A 16,943-nucleotide genomic window follows, 5' to 3' on the forward strand; every position below is an offset into this window, starting at 1 on the left:
TCATAAATTCATATAAGAATCCAAAAAAGTAATTTCATTATCCCTATTTTGGAAATGTGGAAAATGGAATTCAAATGGTTAGATAACATACACAGGTCCATAGTAGCTCGTATTAAAGCCCAAACTTTGTCTAGTGATGAAAGGAAACAAAAATAATACAAAACAAAATAACAACACTCTAACTGGGAAACATTTTCCTTGGTCTCTTTTATCTCACATTTGATCTTCTGACTCCAAAGAAACTATTAGGGTCATGCTTTAGAAATTCCAGAAATATAATGCTGTGATCCTGAAATTGATGCTGGTGGTGGTCTGAAAGAATTATTTGAAATATTTGTAAGCACTAAAAATGTCTCTTGACTTAAGCTGATCATCTCAAAACAGGACAAGTATGTACTGGATGATGATCACTTAGATCATATCCTTGTTCTTGATTTCTTTAGCTTCTATGTCTCAAGGTGGGTCCTTCAAAAATCAGTTGATGCATGACTCTCCACTTAAGTTTGAGACCCAGGCACAAAATTATTCTTTGGCAGGAGTGTGTATATGTGTGTGCATGTTGAACATATGCCAGCATGTAATCACTGACTTTTGAAATTTACATTACAATAAAAGATGATAAAGATTCTTGCTTTTGACCCCCCTTTCCTGATCATCCATTCATTCTCTTGATCTCTGTCTTCTTTTGTCTGCCTCTTAGATGGGCAGATTACTAGGAATCTGAAGGTTCTAATTTGTGAAACTGATGTGAAGAAGGTACTTACTCATTCTACAAGGGTTAGGTGAAAGTGAAATTGGGTTAGGAAAAAATCAGGAAAGGAATCCTAGACACATTAATATTTTTTTAAAGATTTATTTATTCGACAGACAGAGATCACTAGTAGGCAGAGAGTCAGGCAGAGAGAGAAGAGGAAGCAGGCTCCCTGCTGACAAGAGAGCCCAATGCAGGGCTTGATCCCAGGACCTTGGGATCATGACCAGAGCTGAGGGCAGAGGCTTTAACCCACTGAGCCACCCAGCTACCCAACACATTAATATTTTTAACAATCAATTGCACTGACCTCAGAAGATGCACATTTACAAAACTGGGCATAAAATAAATGGCAAATGTGTACCATTTCACAAGATTCTAAAAATTGATATTATAAAATATGATCACTTCTTCAAAAGTAATTTTAAAGAGAAAATGTATTATACAGCAAAGTATGAGTCTACGAATTGTTATATGTCTTTTAGTATTCACCACTGTGTAAACATCCTAGTATTTATCATTGAAAACATTAATATATGCAATTTAATACTGTTTTATTCAACATTTGAAATCAATTTAAGTGGCTATTTATGACAATTCCATATTTACTACTATGTAAAACTATGATAATAATACGCCACTATCATTTTCATTGTTGATTTTGTCAGGATTTCTGTGACTGTCTCATGAGATTTGTCCCCTGGATTAATTACTAGAAACTCTAATGTAAGTTTTGATATATTATGTATGGCATTTGGTTTTGTTTTCTCAATAAGTACCCAAGAAATCCCTGGCAAATTACTATCTCTAAGAATTTTCTTTGTCAAGAAAATGAAAATAATCATACCTACTTTATAAGGTTCCTTTGAGAATGAACTGAGATAATAGAACATGATTTGCTCCTTGCTTAGTATACATACAAAAAGGCAATATTAGCTATAATTACCAAATAATAGCTATAATTTTTATTACTAAGATCATATTGATATCTCCATAGTACCATGACGGCCCTCAGAAATTGTGTTCTTAAACATCTGTATTATTACAAACTACATTTCTCCAGTTTTTGTTGTTGTTGTTGTTGTTTTGGGCAAGGGGCTGTGGATATATATATATTTTTTAATTTAACATATAATGTATTATTTGCTTCAGGGGTACAGGTTTTTGAATCATCAGTCTTACACATAGCACTACCCTCCCCAATGTCCATAACCCAGCCACCCTATCCCTACCCCCACCCCCTAGCAACCCTCAGTTTGTTTCCTGAGATTAAGATTCTCTTATGACTTGTCTCCGTCCCCAGTCCCATCTTGTTTCTATTTTCCCTCCCTACCCCCCAAAACCCCCACCTTACCTCTCAAATTCCTCCTTTCAGAGAGATCATATGATAATTGTCTTTCTCTGATTGATTTATTTCACTTAGCATAATACTCTCTAGTTCCATCCACCTCATTACAAATGGGAATATTTCATTTTGATGGCTGCATACTATTCCAGTGTGTGTGTGTGTGTGTGTGTGTGTGTGTGTGTGTGTGTGACCTCTTCTTTATCCATTCATCTGTTGATGGACATCTAGGTTGTTTCCATAGTTTGGCTATTGTAGACATTGCTGCTATAAACATTTGGGTGCATGTGCCCCTTGGGATCACTACATTTACATCTTTAGGGTAAATACCCAGTAGTGCAATTACTGGGTTGTAGGGGAGCCCTATTTTCAACTTTTTGAGGAACCTCCAACTGTTTTCCAGAGGGGGCTGCACAAGCTTGCATTCCCACCTATAGTGTAGGAGGGTTCCCCTTTCTCTGCACCCTTGCCAACATCTGTTGTTTCCTGACTTGTTCATTTTAGTCATTCTGACTGGTGTGAGGTGGTATCTCATTGTGGTTTTGATTTGTATTTACCTGTTGGCTAGTGATGTTGAGCACTTTTTCATGTGTCTGTTGGCCATTTGGGTATTTTCTTTGCAGTAATGTCTGGTCATGTCTTCTGCCCATTTCTTGAATGGATTATTTGTTTTTTAGGTGTTGAGTTTGATAAGTTCTTTATAGATTTGGATACTAGCCCTTTACCTGATATGTCATTTGTGAATATCTTCCTCCATTATGTTGGTTGTATTTTGGTTTTGTTGACTGTTTCCTTTGCTGTGCAAAAACTTTTGATCTTGATAAATTCCAAATAGTTCATTTTTACCCTCACTTCCCTTGTCTTTGGCAATGTTTCAGTAAAATGTCAGGATATAAAATCAATACGTAGAAATAAGTTGAGTTTTTATACACCAACAGCAAGACAGAAGGAAGAGAAATTAAGGAGTCAATCCTATTTACAATTGAACCCCAAACCATAAGATACCTGGGAATAAACCTAACCAAAGAGGCAAAGAATCTGTACTCAAGAAAGTATAAAGTACTCATAAAGAAATTGAGGAAGACACAAAGAAATGGAAAAAATGTCCCTGTCCCATGCTCATGGATTGGAAGAACAAATATTGTGAAAATATCTATGCTACCTAAAGCAATCTACATTTAATTCAATCCCTATCAAAATAAAATCTTTTTTTGTTCAAAGAAATGGAACAAATAATCCTAAAATTTATGTGGAACCAGAAAAGACCATGAATAGCCAGAGGAATGTTGAAAAAGAAAACCAAAGTTGGTGACATCACAATTCCAGATTTCAAGCTCTATTAAAAGCTGTAATCATCAAGACAGTATGGTACCAGCACAAAAACAGACACATAGATCAATAGAATAGAATAGAGAGCCCAGAAATAGACCCTCAATTCTATAGTCAACTAATATTTGACAAAGCAGGAAAGAATGTCCAATGGAAAAAAGAACCTCTTCAACAAATGGTCTTGGGAAAATTGGACAGTCACATGCAAAGAATGAAACTAAACCACTTCCTTACACCACACACAAAAATAGACTCAAAATGGATGAAAGACCTCAATGTGAGAAAGGAATTCATCAAAATCCTTGATGAGAACACAGGCAGCAACTTCTCTGACCTCAGCTGCAGCAACTTCTTTCTACATTTGTCCAGTTTTATTTGCCTACATCTATTATTATGTTATTACCATTTATATAGTAAAATTTATTTCAACAATATTAGACACTGTGTAACTAGGTGGAATATCAATAAATATTCATTAACTTTGGATATTTATTTTCAGCTATATGATGTTATATACTCAGAATTGTAAACACAAAACTTTACTAAAGCAGATATTTTAGGAAAGACCAAGAATACACTATTTCATAGAACATTCATTCCTTTTCCTCACTTACATCATTAAATTCTTCTATATTGGTAATTAGCTCTATTTTGACAAGTAAATCCATGGGAAAACAGGATTTTTAATCTATAAAATTTCAATTTAAAGGGAGTTTGTCAAATTTTCATGTATATTATACAGGAAAATATAGTAATTTACATTTTATTTGAAAAATAATTTGTAAACATAATGAGGTCAATGTTGGAGTATTCATCAGTAACATATTTAGATGTAATTTAAAGATTAATTTATACTTTATTCTGCTGAGTTTAGAATTTTCAAATCTGTAACTATTTAATGTATTGAGAATTAAAATATATTATCAGTGATAGTATAAAATATTTAATTAACTTCTAAAACATTTGAAAAATGTTTTTCTATAAACTAATACATTGTGTTAGCAAAATACTATACTTATGTTTTTGACTATTCAGATATTAAACATTTCTTAACAGACATGAGCTAAGTGAGTCCTAATTAAAAACTATAAGTTTTGATTCTTAACATAAGTTTATTGCAATAATAGGTAATTTGGAGAAGAGGGGAGTATGAGAAGACACAGTTCATTGTTATAGGGCTTTATAATGCAAAATATGTTTTGCATTCAAGCTTTATATCTGGGAATTGAGGCAATATAAGAGACATTAGAAATGTGAAAAAAATCAAAATAAACCTGGTTGGGATATATAGGTTTGCTGGCTTCTCAAATAATAACAAATTTTATAAATTAATTTTATATTAAGGCCTAGATAAAAGCATTTTTATTTAGCCAATGAGAGCCCTACAAAATAATTGCATTATTTCCATCTTACAGTATGGTGTGTAGGTTAGTCTAAAAGTAGTTGAGAAAACAGAGATATAAACTCTGCAGTCTAAATTAAGACCTAATACCTTGGATATTACACTGCTTCATACAAATAAAAATTAAGACTGAAAGGCAACAACTCATTTGTTTTTGTTATAATTGTTCATGATAATTCTTTTTTCATAAAGTTTGAAGAACCGACTTGTCATTTTCTCTAACATCTATCACCACAACTCCTAGAAAATTAGATGAAAATTACTCCAGGTAGAAATTATTCTTTCCTTTATCTTCATTTTATTGTCCATTATAAAAAATTATCTGGAATACAATCAAAAGCAGATTAAATATATAAATTAAGTCCAATATGTTCTCTTTTCTATTTGAGTCCAGAAAAAAATGTCTTGCTTGAGCTACAGTGACATCTTGTGGCCCAAAGTATTTCATTTAGTTTTCATATGTAAATTGTTCATGTCTTCTGCTTCTCTTCAGTTCTAGGTTTTAAAGGAGGCCGCTTTCATTAGCATAGATTCTGAGCAATCAGTAAACATTACATAAGCAAAATATTAAATAGAGAAAAAAAAGAAAATTTGACAGTAAACATGTCATAGGACCACTGCTGACCTAATTTTTTCCAAAGAGGTTCAATTACTTAAGGTATATTTTAAAATATTGAAACTATATGTGGAAAAGGTGAGGTTAACTTCATTCTAAATTCGATGGCAAGTAGTCCGATTGATTTTGTTTTCTTGCATGTAATTAAAAAAAGAATCAATTAAGCAATTGATATGATTTTTACAAATTTTAATATGATCTCAATATCTGCATTTAAAACAAAATATTTACATTATCTTTGCTATTTAGAAGGTTTATTTTGTTTCCTTAGGTGCATACTGATAAACATATTGAAGTTATTTTTCTAAAGCCTCTCTTTTTTTTAAATTTTCAATATTTGCCAGATGGCTTCTGATTATTTTTAGAGTTCCCCAGGGTTCCATATTGAATGCAGTGAATCACATCTTCAAATTTTTAACAGAAACCTCAATAGTTCTTACTGAACATCTTATGGAAATATAATCATGAATTGAAAAGTATTTTTTGACCTGAATGCACAGATGACTGCAATTTGTACAGCTTATTTGTGAAGAACTAAAGTACTGGTGATATATATAATACGTGATATTCAAATTTAATGTATAATGTAATATTTGAATCATTTTTAAAAATAGTAAAATGCATAATAATCTAATAAAGTGTTTTTTGTTTGTTTGTTTTTATTTTTTTGAGGGAGGGTGAGAAGTGAGAGAGAGAGAGCAGTTAGGGTGAGGGACAGAGGGACAGGGAGAGAAACTAAAACAGGCTCCCTGTGGGGCTTGATATCACAACCCTGAGATCATGACCTGAGCCAAAATCAAGAGACAGGAGCTTAACCCACTGACCCACCCAGGCTCCCCTAATAATGTGCATTTAAACCTATTTCTGCTATATGGTCATTCACATTTTAGAAATAATTGTTTTATTATAATGGGTATAATTCTGGCGGTCCTGACTGCATTTACCATATTGCTATTTCCTATAATGCTGTTATTGTTCTTTAATTCAGGATTTCTTCTACAAATTTCAAAATGAGTATCTTTTTTAGTATCTAGCTTTTGTTTGATAGAGATGAGGTGCTCAATTTTACATTTATGGAATCTTATTGCAGAGATAAAGATGACAACTCCAAAAGCCTCTTTTTATGTGTTTTACAAATGAGCTCTTCATAGGACTCCTGTGTGTCTTAGTCAGTTAAGCCTCTCACTTCAGCTCAGGTCATGATCTTAGGGTCCTGGGACGGAGCCCTGCATCCAGCTTTGAGGTTGGCAAGGAGTTTGCTTGTCTCTCATCCTCTCTGTGCCCCTCCCTGCCCCCATTCTTTCTCTCTCTCAAATAAGTAAATAAAATCTTTAAAAAAAAAAAAAAAAAAAGGAGTACTGCAGAAGTATAGTCACCACTGGGTTGGTTACTGGTAATTCTGGTACTTCTGATAACTGAAGAAATGATTTTACCTTAGGATTCTCCACATAATTTATAAGCATTAATCAAAAACACTGTCCTTATTATGAGATGCTAATTTTAACATAAATCTAGATTAAATTATAAATATCAAACAGATATAATATTGTTCTGACCATAGCTATTTCTCTTTGCTAGCATATTGGTAAAATCTGGCTGCATGTTGGCTAGGGTTCAGATAAGAAGCTAGCATTCCTTTTTGTTGTCCCTAAAACTTTTTGTTGAATGCTTTTAATACTCCATCTACATTTATTTTGTGAATCAAGAGTTGTTCTTTATGATTTCTGAAAAAAAAACTGCAACCTATTTTTTAATAATTATTACAACATATTTAAAGATGCATTTTAAGCAAATATTATAAATCCCATCTGATAATGTGAAAAGAGATAGAAAAATCAAAAGTATGTGTTTATTAGTAAATGGTTTATTTGAGGACTGTTTTCATATAGCAAATGCCATTCTGAGAGAAATAATAGTACACTTTATAGCCCCAGTGTTTTAGAAATATTGTACATTTTTTATTCCAAGATCTACATATATTATTAAAATCCTAGTTTAATAGATAAGGAAACTGAAGTTAAGATCTTAAGGTCACAGGGACTACATTTTTAAAGATAGGATTCATTCAAGATATTCTACCACACAAGTTCATTTTCTTCACTATATGCTGGTCACCTTTCTTGCATCATAAAACCTCTTCAATATATTTAAATTTATAAAGTTAATTAAAGGAAATTCAGGTCAGTAAGCCAATTATCACACAGGTAATTCTAAAAATGACAAATTATAATATCCTTACTTAAATAGGCCTTTGTGTGAACATTTCTGTATTTAGTCTTTTAAGGTTTCCTTTATATATCCTAAAGGAGATATCTCAAAAGTGGCTGGGCATTGAATAATATTAGTTAATGTCATATATTAGACACAGATGTGCCTATTAATGAAAAGGTTTTAAGGATTCCTTTATTTCATAAACATGATTTCCAATTACGTGAACACCATATGAATCCTTATCTATTTTAATCTTTTTTGCAAGAATTCTGTTTACATATATATTTCATTTCTTCTGTATTTTATTAAGAAGTTTTCTATTTTGGGGCATCTGGATGGCTGAGTCAGTTAAGCACATACCTTCAGCTCAGGTTGTACTCCTGGGGTCCTTGGGTTGAGCCCCACATTGGGCTCCATGCTCAGTGGGGAGCCTGTTTCTCCCTCTGCTTGTGTTCCCTCTCTGTCAAATAAAGAAATAAAATCTTTTAAAAAGGTGTTCTACTTTATCTGTGTTACTGTAACTTATATTCAATTCTGCTCAAAAATACACTCAATTATAACTTAAAATTTAGATTAATTGCAGAACAAACTGCGTTTTTTCACCTGTTTTTCCCTACTCTTTGAAATGTGCCTTGGAGGGCACCTCTCTTGTTAAGGAATATATCCAACCACAGTTCTGTGTGTATGTGTGTGTGTGGTTTGAGAGAGAGAGAGAGAGAGAATGGTAATATGTGAGAAATTATAAAACAATGTGAAGACACATTAGAATTAATGTATCTGACTAAGCATAAAAGTTCCAGTCATAGAGAAAAAGTCAAATATATCAATGAAAAAATTTGCATTTAAACTTCATGAAATTTATATTTTCCAAAATATATCTGGAATTTTTAAGAACAACATATTTAAGAATCAAAACTTAACTTCTATTTTTATGTCAATACTCATGATCATAGAATTGAGAAGTAAATATTATAGAAAAAGAAATAATTTTATGGTAAACAAAATAAAAGCTTAAAGCCAATACATTTCCTCTTGTAATCAAAAAAGAGTCATCTATATAACAGAATGTGTAATACTATGTATGCAAATAAGAAAGTACTATTGAGCTGAGGAAAACATCTGTTAATTGATTTTATGGTCCAGTACACACAGTTCTAAGTGTCATGGTAATTTGGGGCAAAGACTTGGTTTTTCTTGTAGCATCTGGGTATTTTAGGCAAAAGCCATAAGTAGTGTTCTGTCTGAATAACTTAGGAATCAGCATCAGTACAAACCTGGCTAATATTGAATCAGAGATTTAGAAATAAAACTGTTGTTTTTATATTTATAATTTCAAATTCATTAATCCTGACTTAAATTTTGGAAATGGAGGACATGCATTTGTACCTGTTTAGGTTCTAAAGTATACTAGACACTATTAATCATATTTCCCTTTCTGTATTGTGTGCTATAACATATGGGAAATAACACTGCATTAGCCTTAGAGGATTCTGATTTTACTTTTCCTCTGGTGTTACTTATTTGGACCTTTAAGTATTGCTATATATGATCCCATGAGGTGATGTCAGTGAAATAGTTAAAAAAAGAGAGAGATTGTTATTGCTCAATTTATATGGGTTAAACCAAAAGAAGTACAAGAGGGGAAAAAAAATATTGTAACTTGACTTAGATTCAAAACTAACTTGAATTCAAAAACCAAATGAGGATATATTTTGTTAGAACATTGTGGGTGTTTAGGCAGAGGAGGATGTAAAAACAAATTGCTATTTTTTTATTATAAAAATAAAACAAGATCTAAGAAAAAGGCATATATGAGAACATAAGAAGAAATAAACAAGAGGTAATTATAAATATAGAAATTTTATAAAAAAATTTTCTCTAAATTTGAAAATCTTGATAAATCGATGAATTTCTAGAGAAAATTAGGTTTATCCAAAATTTTGTGAATAAAATAATTTAATAGGGTAATAATTGTGAACAAAATAAGATATGAAAGAATTTATTAAAATTTCCAAATTCAGATTACTTTAATGTGAATGATTTAAACATTCATTATTACATTATCATACATTCTTTATGTAATTTATTCAGGAGAATAAAAGAAAACACACCATATTGAATAAAACTAGAAAAACACTGGGGCACCTGGGTGGCTCAGTCATTTAAGTGTCCAACTCTTGGTTTCTTCAACTCAGCTCATGATCTCAAGGTTGTGAGATCAAGCCCCCATGTAGAGCTCCATGCTCAGCAGGGAGTCTGCTTGAGATTCTCTCTTACCCTCTTCCACTTCCCCTCCCCCTGTTCTCTATCACTTTCTCTTAAAAAAAAAAATTAAAAAAACAACTAGCAAAATATTTTTGTTGTTGTTTTTCAGATTCCACATATAAGTGAAATCATATGGTATTTGTCTTTGTCTAACTAACTTCAGCATAATAGTATTGTAACATAATACTTATTTTAGCATAATATTGTCTAGGTCCAGACATATGTCACAAATAGCAATATTCATCTTTTTTATCATTGAGTAATATTTCAGTGTGTGTGTGTGTGTGTGTGTGTGCGTGTGTGCATGCGTGTGTATGTGTGTGTTTGACGTATATAGTATGTATTCTTTAACCATTCATCTATGAATAGACACAGGGTTACTGTTCTATTTGTGTATTATAAATAATCCTGCAATAAGTAGAAGGGAGCATATATATTTTTCAGTTAGTGTTTTCATTTTCTTAGGGTAAATACCCAGAAGTGGAATTATCAGATTATATGGTATTTCTATTTTTAATTTTTTGAGGAACCTCCATACTGTTTTTCACAGTGACTACACCAATTTACATTCTCACCAACAGTATGGAGATCCTTCTTCCCCACATCTTCTCTATTGATGATTTCTTGTCTTTTTGATACTAACCATTTTGATTGGAGTGAGGTGATCTCACTGTGTGTTTGATTTGCATTTCCCTGATTGTTAGTGATGTTGAGCATCTTTATCTCTACTGGCCATTTGTATGTCTTTGGAAAAAATGTTCCTTCATGTTCTCGGCCCATGTTTTAATTGAATAGCTTCTTTTTTGTTGTTTTGTTTTGTTTTGGTGTTGAGGTGAATAAATTCTTTATATATTTTGAATTTTAACCCCTTATTGGGTCCATCATTTCAAGTATCTCCTCCCATTCAGTATATTAACTTTTTGTTTTGTTTATGGTTTACTTTTCTGTACAAACACTTTTGGGGGGGGGTTTAGTTTAAATACAGAAAACAACCTGGTATTTGTCAGAAGGGATGTGTGTAAAGGAATGGGTAAAATTAGTGAAGGAGATTAAGAGGTACCAACTTCCAGTTATAATATAAATAAGTCACAGAGTTAAAACATACAGCATAGGAAATATAATCAATATTATAACTTCATATGGCAATAAATGGTGACTATACTTATTGTGGTGATGATTGAGTAACTTATAGTGGTGACTATTGTGTGACTATTGAGTAAATGGTGACTATATTATGATGACTATTGAGTATAGAATTGTTATATCACTATATAAAATAACTGAAGCCAATATAATATTGAATGTCAGTTGTATTTTAAAAATCTATTAAAATTTTTATTACAAACCTGATTAAATTACTCTAAAAAATTAAAAACCTGTCCTGTAAACCATATATGAATGGCTATCAATATAACATTGAAAAAAAAAAAAAACACTAGCTATTTTAGCAGAATGTTATATGATGTGGTTAATTCACTAAAGTAAAAGTTATCTAAATGATGCAAAATAGGACAATTGTTAGTATAGAGATTAAATCAGTAATCAAAAACAAATCCCAACAAATAAAAGCTTAACATCATATGGCTTCATTAGTCAAGTCTACCAAACATTCAAAAGAGAATTAATACCATATCTTCTCAAACTCTTCCAAAAAATGAAGAGAACACATCTAAACCCACTTTTCAAGGCCAGCATTACCCTGATACCAAAAAGAGACAAGAACACAACAAAAAAAAATAAAATTACAGGCCAAAATCTCTGGACATAAACGCAAAAATCATCAACAAAACTTAGCAAATAAAATTAAACAATATATTAAAAGGATCATTACCATGATCAAACAGATTTATTACAGGGATATAAGGATGGTTTGACATCTGCAAACCAATCAACATGATACACCATATTAACAAAATAGAGGGTAACAATCATACAATCATCTCAGTAGATGTAGGAAAAGCACTTGACATCATTTAACATCTATTTACAATAAAAACTCTCAACAAAGTGGGTAGAGAGAAAATATACCTGAACATTTTAAAAGTCATATATGATTGTAAGAATTATTTAGTGTTGAGAAACAAAAGAAAATTTAAAGGAAGAAGTCTGGAAATATATTCATTAAAATGTAACACCCACTTCTTACCGAGATATATTGTGGGAAATAATATATAAATTTTAAGAATAAAGGAATTTAAGAATGTTTGATTTAATACACTAAGAATATTTCAAAATAACTCAGAGATCATTTTATGTCTTATAATGGATACTTTCATTAAAAAATTAAGGGAAATTGCTTATCTAATATAATCATTTAGTAATTTTTAGAAAATTCTAGTCAACCAAGTAGAAAATAAAATATCAATATTTTAATTTTATAGAAAGTTTGAGACTTATACGCACAGCAATAAAACAACAGAAACAGTAATATAAATGTTTACAAGATAGAAGTCTAAGGAATAATAAAGGTTTTAGCAATAGCTAATTTCAAAATATAAGATAAAATCATTTCGTTAAAAATAATGCTGAAAAACATTGAACTATTTTAAAGTACATCTGCTATATAAAGAAAGCAAAACAGTTTATAAAATTCAGAGTTGAGACAGTGGTCCTAAGACATTTGACATTTATAAAGATGTAAATTATGAAAGATTAATGTATGTATAGAATATTTCAGAAAAACTTTGGTTTTTAAAAAAATAAAATACAGGAAAGAAAAAAAAAGAATTAGGATATTATCATGTATGCAGCAAAGGGCATCCCAATTCAAAGAACAAGCTGGGGAATCCATGTACAAGGACATTATTTTAGCATATATCTTGAATAGAAACACGTGCATTCTTCTTAATTTAATACTCTTCATCTCACCTACCTTAAAATAAAATTGTGGCAAGCATCTGGAGATAGAAGAAGCCTAAGAATATATAGCAAATAAAGGAAAGGGAATGAGAAAGAGTAGAGGGAGAGGATGAGAAGGAAAATTAAAACTGGAGAAATTAAGTAAGCAAAAAAGAAAGTAGATAGGGTAATTTGAAATCCATGAAAACAAAGAGCAAAGACAAGAGTGGATAATGAGTTAGCCAATCAGAAAATGACAAAGGGGAAAAAAAAAAACTGTTCTATGAAATACATCACTAAAGGGATGTATATCTGAGAAAAGTTACTACTTTCTTTTTGACGTTCTAAAAAAGAAAATGGAGAAACCTTTGTAAATATAAAGGGAAATAAACACAGAAAATTAAGATGATCTGAGAACTGCCAATGCAGTGGAAATTGGTAGGATGAATATAATGGTAAAAAAGTAAATAAAAATAAACAAAAACTGGAAAATTGGCAAGAGAACACTTTGTTCTCGAAAGGAGGAAAATGAATGAATTTTCTCAAATGACTGAATAAAAGCTCAATGTTAAAGAAGTGTAAAAGAGACCAAGTATAATTTTATCTCACACATATAGAATTCTTATGGATGACTTTAAGTATTTGGGTTGGGACTAAATATATATTTAATGAAATATGATTATTTTGTAACAATAAAAATTTTAATAAGCATATCAAATTTTGAAAAATAATTTCACAATTATTGTGTCCTTAATGGTTGAAATGTCTAAAATTGTCATGGCAACAAATCAAAACAAAAGTATTCTTGAGAAAAATGGCCACCCAGCAATGATTAATCATTTGATACTGATTTATCATATTGGTAATATATACAGGGATTAAAAGTTAAAGCTTCAGACTCATTTAGAAAAAAAATATTTCGCAGAGATAAAGAGGAGAAATACATGAGAATCGAGTCAATTCATCAAGAAAACATCAAATTCTTACGTGTGAATGCACATACAGCACAGAATTGAAAGAAAGAAAGAAAGAAAGAAAAGAAAAGAAAGAGAGAAGGAGGAAGAAAAGGAGGAAAGATGGAAGGACGGAAGGAAGGGAGGAAGGAGAAAGAGGGAAGAAAAAAGGAAAAGAAAAGAAAGACAAAACTGAAAAGAGAATGTATATTTATGACTGAAAATTTCAATCCTTCTTTCTTATTAATAGAACAAGTTGATAAAATCAAGAGGCATAGAGAAAAAAATAAACATCATTAAATAACTTGACCCAATTAACTTTTATAAAGCACATCAACAACAGAAACATTTGGAACATTTACAAAGAAACTGTACCTCGGGCTACAAAAGAAACTTTACAAACTTAAAGGTAATTGAATCAAGCAAAGCATGCTTTCAGAACATGATGCAAATAAGCTAGGAATGAGTACAAAAATACATCTGGTGACACCTGGGTAGTTCAGTCAGTTATGCATCTGCCTTCAGTTCAAGTCATGCTCCTTCTTCTCCCTCTGCTTCCTGATCTCCCTGCTTGTGCTCTCTCTCACTTTGACAAATATCTCTCTGGAATATCTCCAAATAATTCATAATTAAACAAACCTATGCAACAATATGTGGATCATATTAGAAAGTCACAGAGGAAATTCTACATAATATTACAGATTGTTTTTAATTGAATGAAATGAAATATATTGTTTAGTGAGATACAATTAAAGAAAGAAACTGTAGCATCAAGAACTTGTATCAGATGTAGAAAAAATTTTTCAGAGCAATAATCTAATCCACCATGAGAATAAAGCAGAAATTAAGTAATAGGTAACTGAACAGAGAAGGAATGCATAAAAAGAACAGAAGTCGACACAATTGAGAATGATAAAACAATAGAAACAATCGGTGAAACTAAAATATATATCTTTCAAAAGTGTGTTAAGTAGTTAAATTCAAGCAAGCACACCAAAGGGGGAAAAATGTCACAAATTATCAACACAAATATTATTATGAATTTTACAGACAATACATAAAAGATAGACAATACTATTTTAAAAATTCTTTAATAAATTTGACAGTTGATAAAATAGACTAATTCCTTGAAAGATATATGATAATAGAGTTTCTTCAGGAATCAATACATAATTTGAACAAGCCTAAACTGTTAAATATATTAAATTCTGAATTAAGAAACCTTCCTGAAAAGAAAATGATGACCAGAAGATCTCACTAGTTAATTCTATCAAATATTTATGTAAAGTAATCCAGAAAATATATAACAAAAGAATATACAGTTATCAAAAAAATTATTAGAGATCATTATGGAAGTTATTTAAAATACTCTTAAGTAAATACAAGTTTTTCAAATAGAACATCACGTAAAAAGGATAATACATTATGACCAAGAAGTCTGTTATCCCAGGAAAATCAAGATTGGCTTAACACTGAAAAATCAGTCTATTTTGCAGCTTGTCATATTAAAAGACTAAAAATAAGGAAAACATTTTAACCTCAATAAATATCTAAGAATTGATGGAAGAAACTTAGCAGCCACTCTAAACAAAAGCTCTTAGTAAACTAAGAATTGAAGGGCATTTTTCCAACCTATTAAAGATCACTTCCTAAAAATCCATATCAAGTTTGGAAATAAGGAAAATATGTCTCCCTTTAATACTCCTATTCCACATTGGCTAAGTTCCTTGCCAGAGAAATGATGTAAGAATAATTCAAAATGAAAAATTATATACCAATTAGAAATGAAAAAGTAAAACTGTCCTTATTTACATAGGGCATTTGTTATATTTCAGTTAGTTAACATATATTGCTATTAGTTTCAGGTGTAGAATTTAGTGATTCATCACTTACATACAATACCAAGTGCTTATCATAAGTGCCCTCCTTAATGGCCATCACCCATTTAACTATTTAACTCATCCCCTACCATCTTCCTCTTCCAGAAACCTTTGGTTTGTTCTCTGTTGTTAAAAGTTTATTTTCTGGTTTCTCCCTCTTTTTCTTTTTTCCCCCTATCTTCAATTGTTTTGTTTCTAAAATTATACATATGATTGAATCATATAGTATTTGTCTTTCTCTGACTGGTTTATTTTGCTTAGCATAACACTCCCTAGCTCCATCCACAGTGTTGAAAATGGTGAGATTTCATTCTATGACTGAATAATATTGCATTCATCAATTGGATAAAATCAAAAGAATTTAAATACACAAAAATAATAAGTAAATTTAGTACAATAAGACAGGATTATATTTAAAATATATTTTTCTACATGTTAGCAATAAAGAAATGAAATTATGAAATGTATAGATGTAAATCTAATAAATTATTGTAAGATTTTTACAACAAAATCAGCAAAATTTTAATGAGAAAAATCAAAGATCTAGATAAATGGGGAGATATGCTACGGACATGAAAATAAGACTCAATGTTATTAGGTGTCATTTCTCACTGAAGTGATACGTATAGCCCATGTAATCATATTCAAAATCTATTTGCTATTTTTCTACAAACCAAACTAAGAAGTTGATTTTAAAATTTATGTACAAAAGCAAAAGAACTCTAAAAAGAACAACTTAGATAAAAAAAAAAAATTGTTTGGATAATCTAAGAACAAAGAAAAATATTGTACAACCCCTTCACAAAATAATTTGTGTCTTATAAAGTTAAATGCTTTGGGTGCATAGTTTAGACTTGGTATAGAGCTATAGTCATCAAGTCAGTATGAAACAGAACTGATTGCAAAGAAATAGAGCCACGTTTAGGGGCACCTGGGTTGCTCAGTCATTAAGCATCTGCCTTCAGATAAGGTCATGATTCCAGGGCCTTGGGATTGAGCCCTCATCAAGCCCCAAATTGGGCTCCCTACTCAGTAAAGCCTGCTTCTCCCTCTCCCACTCCCACTTCTTGTGTTCCCCTCTCTCTCTGTGTCAAATAAGTAAATAAAATCTTAAAAAAAAAAAAAAAGAAATAGAGCCACATTTAGAGACAATTGTTTTTTATAAAAGGGATAAAGGTAACTCAAGGGAAAAAAATAGCCACTTTCTTGAATATTATCAGATCAATTAGACCTAGACTTGGATAAAAATTAATTTCAACCAATATCTAACTTCTATATTTATATATGAATATGTATATATATGAACTAAAATATAAGTATACATATATGTATATAAAATGTATAAATGTAAAA

The sequence above is a fragment of the Mustela nivalis genome, assembly GCF_964662115.1.
Source record: "Mustela nivalis genome assembly, chromosome: 4".
Lineage (NCBI taxonomy): Eukaryota > Metazoa > Chordata > Mammalia > Carnivora > Mustelidae > Mustela > Mustela nivalis.